Consider the following 11,908-nt stretch of genomic DNA (forward strand, 5'->3'; position numbering starts at 1 on the left):
TCTTAGGACCCTGAGATCATGACCTGAGCTGAAGGCAGACACTTAACTGATGGAGCAACCCAGGCACCCCTTAAATGTGTTCTAACCTTTTGGTTAACTTTGAGAATTCAATTTTCCAGCTTCGCAATAATGTGAAGCTGTAACTGAGTCTAAAAAGTGTGTCTGCTGGTGAGAGATGACAATGCTGCTGGGGAGCCAAGGTGAGTGGGGGCCACCTTGGTTCCTTGACATTTATAGTAGACTGGCTCTTTCGAGGGTCTCCTTACATCAATGGGGGTGTTCCCTGTGGATCATATGTTAAGGACAGGGGCTCTAAGAGAGTTTTGTTTCTCTAAGTTTCTGTGCTCAGGGACAACTGGGGCAGAACCAGCAAAAAAGGATACATTTAGACCTGCCTTTTCACCTGCCTTTCAGTATTAAATGGCAGCTCACGGGGAGATTTTGTGGAATAAATCTTATTGTTGAAGTTGGGGGAACCGCTGTGCAGAAGCTGCCAAAAATCCTGTAAGACCGAGCCATTTCCTTTCAGGTATTTAAAATAATGTAATATGAATTCTAACGAATGAATGGTATCTTCCTTCTATGGTGATTCTTTCCATGTTAGCATGTCTTAGGTTAGAGACCCATTTTTGACTGTTATCCAATGGGAAAGACTGTCCAGAGCTGCAGAGAGAAGGCAGGAGCCTCTCCATCCTGGAAAGCACCATGCAGCTTGCGGGGCTCAGGTGGAAAAGCCGGGGCAGAGCTTCCAGAATGGAGGGGTGAGGGGTGGATATGGAGAGATAACTGGACAGAGATAACTAGAGCCAGAGGTCACTGGGCTCAGGGCAAGATTTAAGGAGCCTCGGGGCACCTGGGTGTCTCAGTGGTTGAGCAACTGCCTTTGACTCAGGGCGTGACCCCTGGGTCCTGGGATCAAATCCTGCATCGGGCTGCCCACAGGAGCCTGCTTCTCCCTCTGCCTGTGTCTCTGCCACTCTCTCTGTGTCTCTCATGAATAAATAAATAAATAAAATCTTAAAAAAAAGAAAAAGGATTTAAGGAACCTCAGGAGGACAGAGGCCCTCGGGGCTGGGGGAGAGGAAAGAAGTGGAGGTGAACACGGAGGCATTCCCATTGCTTCTCCTGGAAGTCCAACCACAGACTGGAGTGGAGGGGCAGAGGACAGGGAAGGGGGGGGCGGGGCACTGAAGCCCATGGCTACCAGCACCCTGTACGAGGAGCCCAGGCCCCTGACTTGAATTTTCAATAGTGTGATGCCTGTAGAGACTTTTAAAGAAAACCAGTCAATTTTCAACAATGAAAAATGCCCTTTCTAAAAATTCAGAGTAAAAAATAACAAAAAAAAAAATTGTTACAGTTAAAATATACTCCAGAGAAAATAAGAGAAATCAAGTAAGGAAACAATAATTGTAAAAAGAATAAAGGTGAGGGGCTCCTGGGTGGCTCCGTTGGTTAAGTGTCCGACTCTTGATTTCGGCTCAGGTCACAATCTCAGGGTCGTGAAATCAAGCGCTCGAGTAGGGTCCTGTGCTGGGCACGGAGCCTGCTTGAGACTCTCTCTCTCTCCCTCTGCCTCTGCCCCTCCCTCTGCTCACACACATGCTTGCTTGCGCTCTCTGAACAAACAAATAAATAATAAAATCTTTACTTCTCAAAAAAGACATATTATGTCAAAACATGAATGTCCTTTTAAGTAATGAAATTAAATTTCCCTAATAATGCCAATCAATTCATTTAAAATTAAAATGCTACAGACAATAGGGATAAAAATTTTAGATGACTTCACAGTTAATTATGAAGACTTGGTAAATTACTGCAAACCGCTTTTATTTGCTTGCCTCTCAGAGAAGTAATTTAATTATCACTAACATTAATAGGTGACCAAGACAAGGCAGAGAATGGGCATCCCAGTGCAAGAAGGGCCCTGTTCATTGCTAGGGAGGCACAGTGCACGGCGATGCCAAGGATGTAGACTGGGAAATCTACAGAATCCACCTGCACTTTGTCTGGAGGGCTCACGTGCATCTGTGGGACTAGAACATGAGCAGTTAGCTCCCTTATTAGATCCTGAGGGATTTCATAAGAGCCGAAGGTAAAAAAAGGAAGAGAAAAAAAGCCTCAGATTATAACTCTCCTGAGACAGCTCCTTTCTTCCCTGTGAGGAGCTAGAATGTCACAGTCTGGCTTCATAAACAGCCCTTCCCTGTCCAGGATCCGCTGCCTCTTGGTGGCAACAAGAAGAGCACAGCAAACAGAACACATGGAGCCAGAGTATAGTTCTGACCCCGCCTGCCCTCATCTGGACTCTGTGTCATCGATTATGAAAGAAGGGGAAATCCTAGGAGCATTTGGAAGTGAAGGGGAACTCTGTGTGGGGCTCCAGGGCAGACCGCTACTCCACAACGGGGGAGTGACTCTTTGCCTCACTTATGTGTTGGGTTCAGTGGAAGAGTTCATTTTAGAACAGTATTTATTTCATTAAAAACAACAACAAAACCCAAAAATGAGACCGTTTCGAAACCACTTGGCTTGATCTCTGAGGTCCCTTTCAGTTTCGACATTCTCAAGTCAATGAAAGTGAGTGAACTTGGCTTATCTGGTAATCTGCTCCTAGATCCCAGCCAATGTCAGCTGGAAACTCTGGTGCAAGATGAAATTACTCTCTTGGGTGAGACTTTGCTTTTACAATGGCAATCCAAGGATAATGTCTGAGGGCAGACTTGATGTATATGGAAAGACGTTAGCAGAGACCCTCAAATTTGGGGGACTGAATGCTTCCAATTCCTTTTTGTCTCAATTCTTCCTGGGACAAACGTTGGCATGGTGATGGACACTGAGGGAGCAGCGAGGGACATGGGGAAAACATTAAATCACAGACTGGGATAAAGTCAAGATTATGTAGCTAATCTCTCATACAAACATCACTGATGAGAATATTTTGCCTTGGTTGAGTTCCTTTGTCAATATCCTGTTCCTGTGCTTGTCTTGTTCAATTTCCAACCCACTCCTGTTCACAGGTTCCAGGTATTGGACTTAAAGCCAACTGGTCAACTGGTCCCCCTACAAATACATCCTATTTAACTTCAGGCTCATCTTCATGGCTTCCAGGTCAGACTCCCACTCACCACTTGCTGCTTCCTCAGGGGTTTCATACCTTCTTATACCTGAGTCTTTGGCCTCAGTCAATGACCTCAATTTCTACTTTTCAAGACTACCAAAGCCAAGAAACTCAAATTAACATCAACCTTTTTACTATGACATTTTTCTGTATTTCAACTCACTCTTGGCTCCTTCTCTTTTTTGTCAATAAGAACCATCCCTCTTGCCTCCTCTAAGACCTTCCTGTATCTCCTAAACACTCTGACTTACAATGTTTGTTATTGTAACAGACATTGCCTCTCTAGTTAGTAGAACACTACCAAAATGACCTGTGTCACAAAAACATAGAAAGATAGTAAATATAAGAGATAGAGAGTACCAGTTCAGGAGGCCCAACATTCAGTCAATTACTAAGGTTCCAGAAAGAAGAGAAATAAATGAAAGGGAAGAGATTAGGGATGCTTAAAAAAAAAAAATTCTCAGGTCTAATGGAGATGAGTCTTCAGATGGAAATAAGTCATCAAATGAAGACTATAATGAGTAAGACTCATACGTTCACATATCCGCAAAGCATTTCAGAATATAAAAGATGAAGAAAAATGTTTTAAGAGAAAAAAAACCCCGACAAATTACCTACAAAACTGTGTTAGTCAGACTGACATCAGCGTTCACATCAGCCAAACTGGACTCTAGAAGACAAGCTGTCTTCTCTAAAAGTTCTGGGAGAGAACAGCATTCACTGGAGAGTTCTACATGCAGAGAAAAACCAGCAATTGAGTGGGACGTGTATTTTAAGCTATTTCAAGAAATCAGACAATTCACTTTTCATTCTCTCTTGGGGAAGAGGGGGGAGTTAAAGTGAATGTAGTCCAGCAAAATGAAGGCATGAACCACAAGAGATGAAGACACAGGATCTTAGAAATACTGGATCAGGGAAGGAGTGAAGAGAAGTACCCTGGTGGCAGGAAAGCCTCAGATCTTGAGAAGAGCCAATCCAGAATGCAAAGATGGAAATAATAGAAAGTTTCCCATCATTGAGAAGATGCAAAAACTTCAGACTATGGTAAAGAGCGTGACACACACACATACCCACACACACATAGAAACTCTAAGGAAAATAAAAATGCTATTCAACTAAGTCAAGGTCCAAATATGAAGTAAAGCATAACATGACATGATTTTAAACTGGCAGATTTTGGAGTGTATAAAGGGGTATCCATTTGCCTTTGATCTTAATACATTCTCTTCAAGTGCCTCCTGGGTCATGAAGTTGGACCTACTTCGAAGGAGGTATAATCCTAACCAACTGGTTGGCCCAGGTCTAAAAGAATATTTTTACAGCTATAACGGCGTAAACTCTCCTTACCGATACTCAGGTTTTAGAATTAACGTATGAATAAAACATGGGCAACGGTCACAGCACAGAATGTAAATATTAACCATCTGAATGCAAAAGCATGGCCGCTAGAAGGTGGAACTGGACAGATGGAGAATCAAGAAGAAATGAGAGGCAAAGAAAGGTGGCCGCTCTCAATGCAAAATTTGAGGGCATCTGCTAAAATGGGTCCTTTTCCATCAAGTGAGTTTTTGAGCAGTGTCATGGGTCCCTCTTTACCAAACCTGGTTCTGGGGCCTTTGCAGACATATGGTCCGAACAAGCCTGGGAGGTCCTCCATGGCCCAGGCCTACCCTTAGGAGGGGTAACGACATGCCACAGGAAAACACACAGTTCTTTGCCTTGTCCCTGCTTGGAACTACCACACTCAGCTTGCTAAGGAGATCATTTCCTTCTTCCAGCCTTTCCTCCCCCCTCTCTCCTCCTGACCATGGAGCTTCTTGTGTATGCCCAGCATGATGGCTGAGGTGGTCCTGCTCTCGAGATGAGACCATCTTAAAGGAAATAAAGCCTAGAGCCTGGGGGGAATCTATGCCTGGAGGTTACGAAGCAGAAGACGTAGAGTCAAGGTATTTTCTAAAAGGCATTTAACACAGGAAGATCCATGATTAGGACTTCCTCAGCAGGAATCCACTAATTGGAAGGACCACGCAAAAACTCTGCTAACCAGAGCACAGGAGAACAGATGAGGCAGCAGTTTGCAGAGGGACCCCTGTGTGACTCTCAAACACATCATTTCATTTCGTCCCCAGCATAGCTCTTTGAGGTAGGAGTCATTTTACTGATGAGGACACAAACTCAAACAAATTGAGTTGGTCCAACCTGTGCAGAGCCAGAGCTAGAGCCTGGGCTCCTTCCATCACACTGTCCAGGATGGTTAACTCTCGGTCACTCTGAGTGGGTGAGCAAGCCAGGGTCCAATGAAGTCTCCAAAATGCTGCACCCCAGATATGATGGTCAGAGGAGAAGTACAGCATGAGGGGGAACTTGGGGAAGATTCTGATTTGAGTCCAAGAGCTCAGTGATGTCGCTTACTGGAGATGGTCCCTAGCTCCTCTTCAATGATAAAATTCTACGATTCCCTAACTGGCCTTCTAGTTCTTCCTTCTGTTTTCCAACACAAGGACAGGGGTTTGCACTTTGTCAGATCAGCGCGATCATTGAGGCCGTGGGCTCGATGGGCTCACACACCTGTACCCTCCCAGCCCCAGGGCCTGTGCCCTCTCCCTGACCCATGCTTTTCTGAGAACTGAGGGCTCCCCCAGGACGGGGCTCTGGACAGCTTCCAGAGGAGCCTGTGAGTAGGAGAAGAGAGCCCCTGGGACACCATCCAATTCAGACACAGTGAGCTGCTGTGGAGTGGGCGGCTGTTGGGAGTTCCAGGCTTGGAGGAGTCCTCCTCTTACTAGTATGAAATAATCTATGGGTGCCTTGCATGCTCTTAAACTCAACCTCTCTTTTTAAGGAAGGATGATGAATTTTATTAAAAATAAAACCAAAAACCAGCCAGGAAGTAGAGTCTTCAGAAGAAAGGAATTATAGCAGGTTGAGGATAAAGCACGGGCACTGCAGACGTCCATACATTTTGGTAAACAGACAGGATGTTTTAACGTTGAAATTGGGCAGATTTCCAGGGGGTCTAATTGCTGCTTGGCAGGAAATCTACTGCAGTCACATGAATTTTATAATACAAATGATCAAGCAGGAGAAGACCCAAAGGTACCCAATGAATCATGCTTTCCCCTTTGGTTCAATTAGGACTTGGTTTTTAAATGTATGGCCAATTCATTCATTCATTCATTCATTCATTCATCAAACACTTATTGACAACATATGACATGACAAGCTTGTAACATGCTAGAAACCAGCAGGGCAAGACCAAGACAGTTTCTTCATTGGGAGGAGCAGAGGTTAGCTGGGAAGAATCAGTCTCTACTAAGACTGTCTGGGATCAACAGGCAGTGCACAGAGGACTTTGGGGGCAGTGAAAATACTCCATCTGATACTGTAATTGTGGATACATGTCATTATACATTTGCCCAGACCCCCGGGAAGTACCACACAATACCAGGAGTGAGGCCTCATGCAAACTATGGACTTTGGGTGATGATGATGCATCCCTGCAGATCATTAATCAGGTGTGGGATGTGGATAACAGGAAGATTGTGCATGTGGGGGGAGGGTGGAGCAGGGCCATATGGGGAATCTCTGCATCATTCCACAATTTTGCTGTGAACATAAATCTGCTCTAAAACATGAAGACTCTTTAAAAAACTACTTTAAGAGTAGCGGTGCCTGGGTGGCTCAGTTGGTTAAGCATCTGCCTTCAGCTCACTCACAGGTCATGATCTCAGGGTTCTGGGATTGAGCCTCAAGTCAGGCTCCATGTTCAGCGGGGAGTCTGCTTCTCCCTCTTCCTCTGCCCTTACCCCTACTCGTTCTCTCTCTTTCTCTCTCAAATAAATAAAATTTTAAACAACAACAACAAAAAAATCCCCAAAACAATTTTACAAGGCGACCAGAAGGAACAGCGGGGGCCAACTGGATGCAGGACTGGGGTGAGGCATCCCAGGCAGAGCTACTGCCAGCTTTACCACCCAAGGAGCCTGCACCTTGTGGAACCTGGTGGGTCCCCATCCCTGTACTAATGAGCCATGCTAGGGAAAGGCAGGGGGAGGGGAGCAGAGATGTGAGCTGGTGCCAAACAAAAGGCCTTATTTGCCAAGTAAAGATTTTGAATTTTATCTTATAGACAGTGGATAAGTGGGAAATTGTTCAAAGCAGGGCAGTGAGATGATTGAAAAGATCTTTGGAAAGATCCTGCAGGGAGCAGGCTGGAGGTGGATCAGAGGCTGCCAGGGAGGACAGCAAAGCTAGGTAGCGGGGCGGCTGCAGTCACCTAGGTAAGGGACAGTCTCAGAGACAGTGTCTAGTGAGGACAAGGAAGTGGAAACTGAGGGAAAGCATGTTTAGATGTGAAATCTACAAAACTTTTTTGCTGAATCAATGAGGATGAGAGAGACGGTGGCAACACCATCTCTCCTGTTTCTGGCCCCAACAACTCCGTGGATGGGAGAGAACAAAAGAGGGGTGGCGAGTTCAGGAGCAGAGCCCGTGGCCCAGGTTTGGACACACACAGCTTGAGAGGCCTGTGAGCATTCGAGCAGAAGTCCCATTGGACAGGTAGGTGGCTGGCCCGATGTGGAGTCTGCACAGAAGTCTGCATGTCAGTCTGCAGACTACTGCAAGGGGTTGAATAGGACAAGGTCGAGCCCGCTAAGGTCAGAGCCTAGGGGGCCACCAATCTGGAGGTGCTGATTCAAACACGTGAAAGGGTAAGATGAATGCAGTGGAAACATAAGACGCTGCATTGTCCTAGACCCTTGTATCTCTCTGACTACTTACCTCATGATTTTTACCCCCAGAATATATAATTTGGGTAAGCGAATGAGGACATCCTGCTGGACTCCATGTTAAATAAGTACCAAGGATGAGCACAATCTAGAAAATGAATTTCTACTTATCTGATCTGGAAAGAAGTTAGAATATTACACTGAAAAACTCCAGGAAGGGGTGATATAGAATAAAAGATATCAGGATCATCTTGCAGGAGGAAATTAAGAAAAGTATTATATCAAAGGTCAGTAGTCTCCTGCTGTGAGCGGCAATTAACCAGAACCCCTAGAAATCTGAGACAGACCAAAGTACATATTCTCACCATCTCTCCACTGAGCCAAGTAAGTGATAACTAGGGTGCATCCAAAGCCTAGTGGGCAATCACTTTTATTTTTTTAGTTTTTAAAGATTTTACTTATTTATTTGAGAGAGAGAGGGAGGGAGAGAGCACAAGCTGGGAAGCAGCAGGCAGAGGCAGAGGGAGAAGCTGACTCCCCACTGAGCAGAGAGCCCGACGTGGGACTCGATCCCAGGACCCTGGAATCATGACCTGATAGGAAGGCAGATGCTCAACTGACTGGGCCACCCAGGCACCCAGACAATCATTTTTAAATGGGCCATTTGGCTGAAGCCATCTGTGGCAGACATTCATTGTCACAGACAACCAAACCGGTTGCCTAAGGTAGGCAGGATTCCTAAGCAGGCTGCTGTCACAGGGCAGCAGGTAGACTGGACAGACTGGCTCTATTCTGGGGCCAAGCCTGGCATCTGCCCTGGTCCTGGTGGGCCCCTCTCTGGGTCCTAGGGAGTGGGAGAGAAGACTTTGTAGACAGCCCTAAAAGTAGCCCTTCCTAAGGGTTGGAGAAGAATTTCCTGAACTTAGTGGGTCCTCTGAGTGCTACCTCGTGGCCAGAGCGACTTTGCAGGGCCCTCGGTCACACTACAGAATGTCACCACGAGGGGTCTGTGTGGCTCTGCATACAGTGCGTTGGCCACCAGCCTCTGCTGGCCACCCTGTTGGGCTCTGATCACACTGAAGCCCTGGGAAGAGCAGGCCAGGGTTGCCAGTCCCAAGTCAACACTCGTGAGTTGTATGACCCCTGGCAAGGTCACCCAGCATCTCAGCCGCTCACCTGAAGAACAAGAAAAGCAAGCAAACGAACAAAACAAAACAAAAAACTCAAGGAAATGAAAAAAGGATTTGGACTCTGATTTCCAAATGTGGACCCCTTAGAGCTGTTTAGGCTGGCTGTTTAGGAACTGCCCCCGGGGAGCTTGCTAAAATCACAGCGCTGAAGACAGAGTCCAGATCGTTGACCCTGGGCCTGGGGTAAAGACCGGGACATCTGAATTTTTAATAAGGCCTCTAGGTGATACCCATAAACAGCCAGATTTGGGAGCCGCTGGATACAATGATAACCGAAGCCCCTCCCAGCTTTAATAATTCACGAGTCAATGCACGTACTTGATAAATGCTCAGGACGGATTCAGTAATCATGACCCCCCTGAACCCGACTCAGTGGAGTCGCACCGCTCAGACATTACTTCTCCCTGCTGATGAATAATGCTCTTTGCTTTACAGAAAACAGAATAAAATGAATTAGCCAAGGGTCCTAAAATAGACCCATCTCTCATTTCCCTGGAATGAGTTTTCTAAAACTGAAACCGAGTGTCAGCAACGTCCCAGGGCTCGGGGAAGGGAGCTGGTGGGTTGGCAGGTTTCGGGGCCATGGGCTCCAACTCCAATTCCATCTGGGCCACCGGTTTTCAGTAATGACCCTGAGCAGAAGAATTTTGTTTTGTTTTCTTTGAAATCGCCTACCCATTCTATCAAATAGAAATACCCCCCCCACACACCCCCACCCTCCAATCTCTCTCCCAGGGAAGAATTCACGCAAGACTTTCTATCAATCTGATTCTTTACAATTTACAGCAGGCATCAGGGAACAGGGTCAGGGGAGATGCCACACTGCATTAATTTCAGACCCAAAGGCTCGGGCCTGCACTTACTTCAGTGGCTCAAAATACAAGTGAATTGGCCACAGCCTCCCAAGCAGGGAGCAGGCGGCCTGTCCGTCTTGCTTTCCCAGGTAAGGTGAGTCCAGCGTGAGAATGCCCAGAGTCATCTTATCTACCCTCACGTGTGCTGGAAACGGAAGCCGGCCTGCGCAGCCTGGTCAGCACTTGGCAGCCTCCTCGAGCTAAACGTGCTGGCACTCAGGCCTGATAGCGAGCGGGGTCAGCACGAATGGAAAGAATGACTGTCCTTCCATCTTCCTGAGGCTCTGGCTGATATGGAAACCGGCTGGCGCAGGCAGCAGTGGAAAGTATGAATCCATTCTTGCCTGGGGTTGAATGACCGAAGAATAATCAGATCGGGGCTCATGTTCAAAGATCACTGTGGCTCACTTGACAGGCCATTATGCTGTCACGTCCTTGGGGCTGCAGGGATTGTGTGCTGCAACCCGAAGCTGCTGGAAGACAGTGCTTTGCAAAAGCAGGCACTGGATGGGCTCCTGGGAACGAGGAGGGGAGCAGGGTGGGGGCCGGGGCGGTGGAGAGGATGAGAAATGGGTGTGGTGATTGCCCTGGGGGCCCTGATGGTTTTCTTAGGCCCCTTACCTCCAGGGGCGGCCTTGGGTTCCAAGAGGCACGCAGTATCCATCCCACTTTATGGAGGAGGGAATCCAACCCCAGAGAGGTTGCCTGACTTGCCTGAGGTTGCACAGAGCAGGGATCCAAACCCCAGGAGCTGTGAGTCTAAGACCCAAGACCTGCAAGCCTCCCTGGGCTCATGTCCCTAGACAGATGCATAAAGAAGCTGGTCGCCAGTCAAGAAAAAACACAAGATGGCAAGCACCGCAGACAATGTTTGTGAACCAGACTGGTGAGGAGGAGGGAGGGGGGGATTCAGGCCAAAAAGCTTCAAAAATATCTTTTTGACAAGCACTAGAAAATTCGCCAAAAAGCAAAAACACACTGAGCAAGTGAGTCAGAGTTCCAGGTCCTTCTAGAGATGGGCTCAGTTGCCTCAGAGAAGTGTTAGGCTTGGGTGGGAAAGACCCTTTGGAAATACCTTCAAGCTGCAAAGTGTAAATAACCAACGGCATTTCTCATGATTTTTTTCCCAAAGATTATCTTACAGTTCAAAAATACAATTCTAACATTTCATCCAAATGAAATGCGGTTTCTAAGACCCTGACTGCCTTGCTCAAAAAGCTCCAGGACTGGGCACAGTAAGGAAAACTAGGAGTCAAGTCCTTAGTAAAGCCCAGGACAGGAGTGCCTGGAGGGCTCAGTCTGTTGAGCATCTGCCTTCAGCTCAGGTCATGATCCTGGGGTCCTGGGATCACATCAGGCTCCCCAATCAGTGCGGAGTCTGCTTCTGCCTCTCCCTCTGCCCCTCCCCCCTGCCCATGCTCTCTCTCTCTCTCTCTCTCAAATAAATAAATAAAATCTTTTTTTTGTTTGTTTTAAAGGAACAAAACAAGGATGCCTCTCTGCTTCAGGCAGAAGAGCACACGGACTCTTGATCTCGGGGTTGTGAGTTCGAGCCCCACGTTGAGTGTAGAGATTACTAAAATAAATAAATAAGTAAATAACCTTAGAAAAGAAAAACAACAAAAAGAAAAGAAAAGAAAAAAAAAGAAAAGAAAAGAAAAGAAAAGAAAAGAAAAGAAAAGAAAAAAGAAAAACAACAGGAAACAAAGGTGAACATCTCCGAGGGTCAAAAAATGGGTTGACAGTGCCCCTTAACGATCTTTTCAATCTGAGAAAGTATTACTCATACCCTCTCTCTCCTCTTACTTGAAAAGTTTCCTCAGATGGAAGAAGAGGAGGAAGAGGAAGTTCCCACCCTTCCCAACCCCCCTGGCCTCTCCATTCTCCGTTTGCTAAATTCTGATCACGGAGAAGGAGGAGCCCAAAGAGAAACAGCAGCCATTCTCGGATGGAGGCAGTGCCATTAAGGAACGAAAGACAAATCACACAGAATGAAAAGTCTCTATTGTTTAC

General features: G+C 46.6%; 1 protein-coding gene across 3 annotated transcripts in view; it reads right to left on the bottom strand.

The window, feature by feature from the left end:
* RCAN1 (regulator of calcineurin 1) overlaps nucleotides 1-11,908 on the bottom strand; it is a 94,928-nt gene that overhangs the window by 48,759 nt on the left and 34,261 nt on the right. The gene's annotated exons all lie outside the window — the stretch shown is intronic.

The sequence above is a fragment of the Canis aureus genome, chromosome 30, assembly GCF_053574225.1.
Source record: "Canis aureus isolate CA01 chromosome 30, VMU_Caureus_v.1.0, whole genome shotgun sequence".
In the NCBI taxonomy this organism is placed as follows: Eukaryota; Metazoa; Chordata; class Mammalia; order Carnivora; family Canidae; genus Canis; species Canis aureus.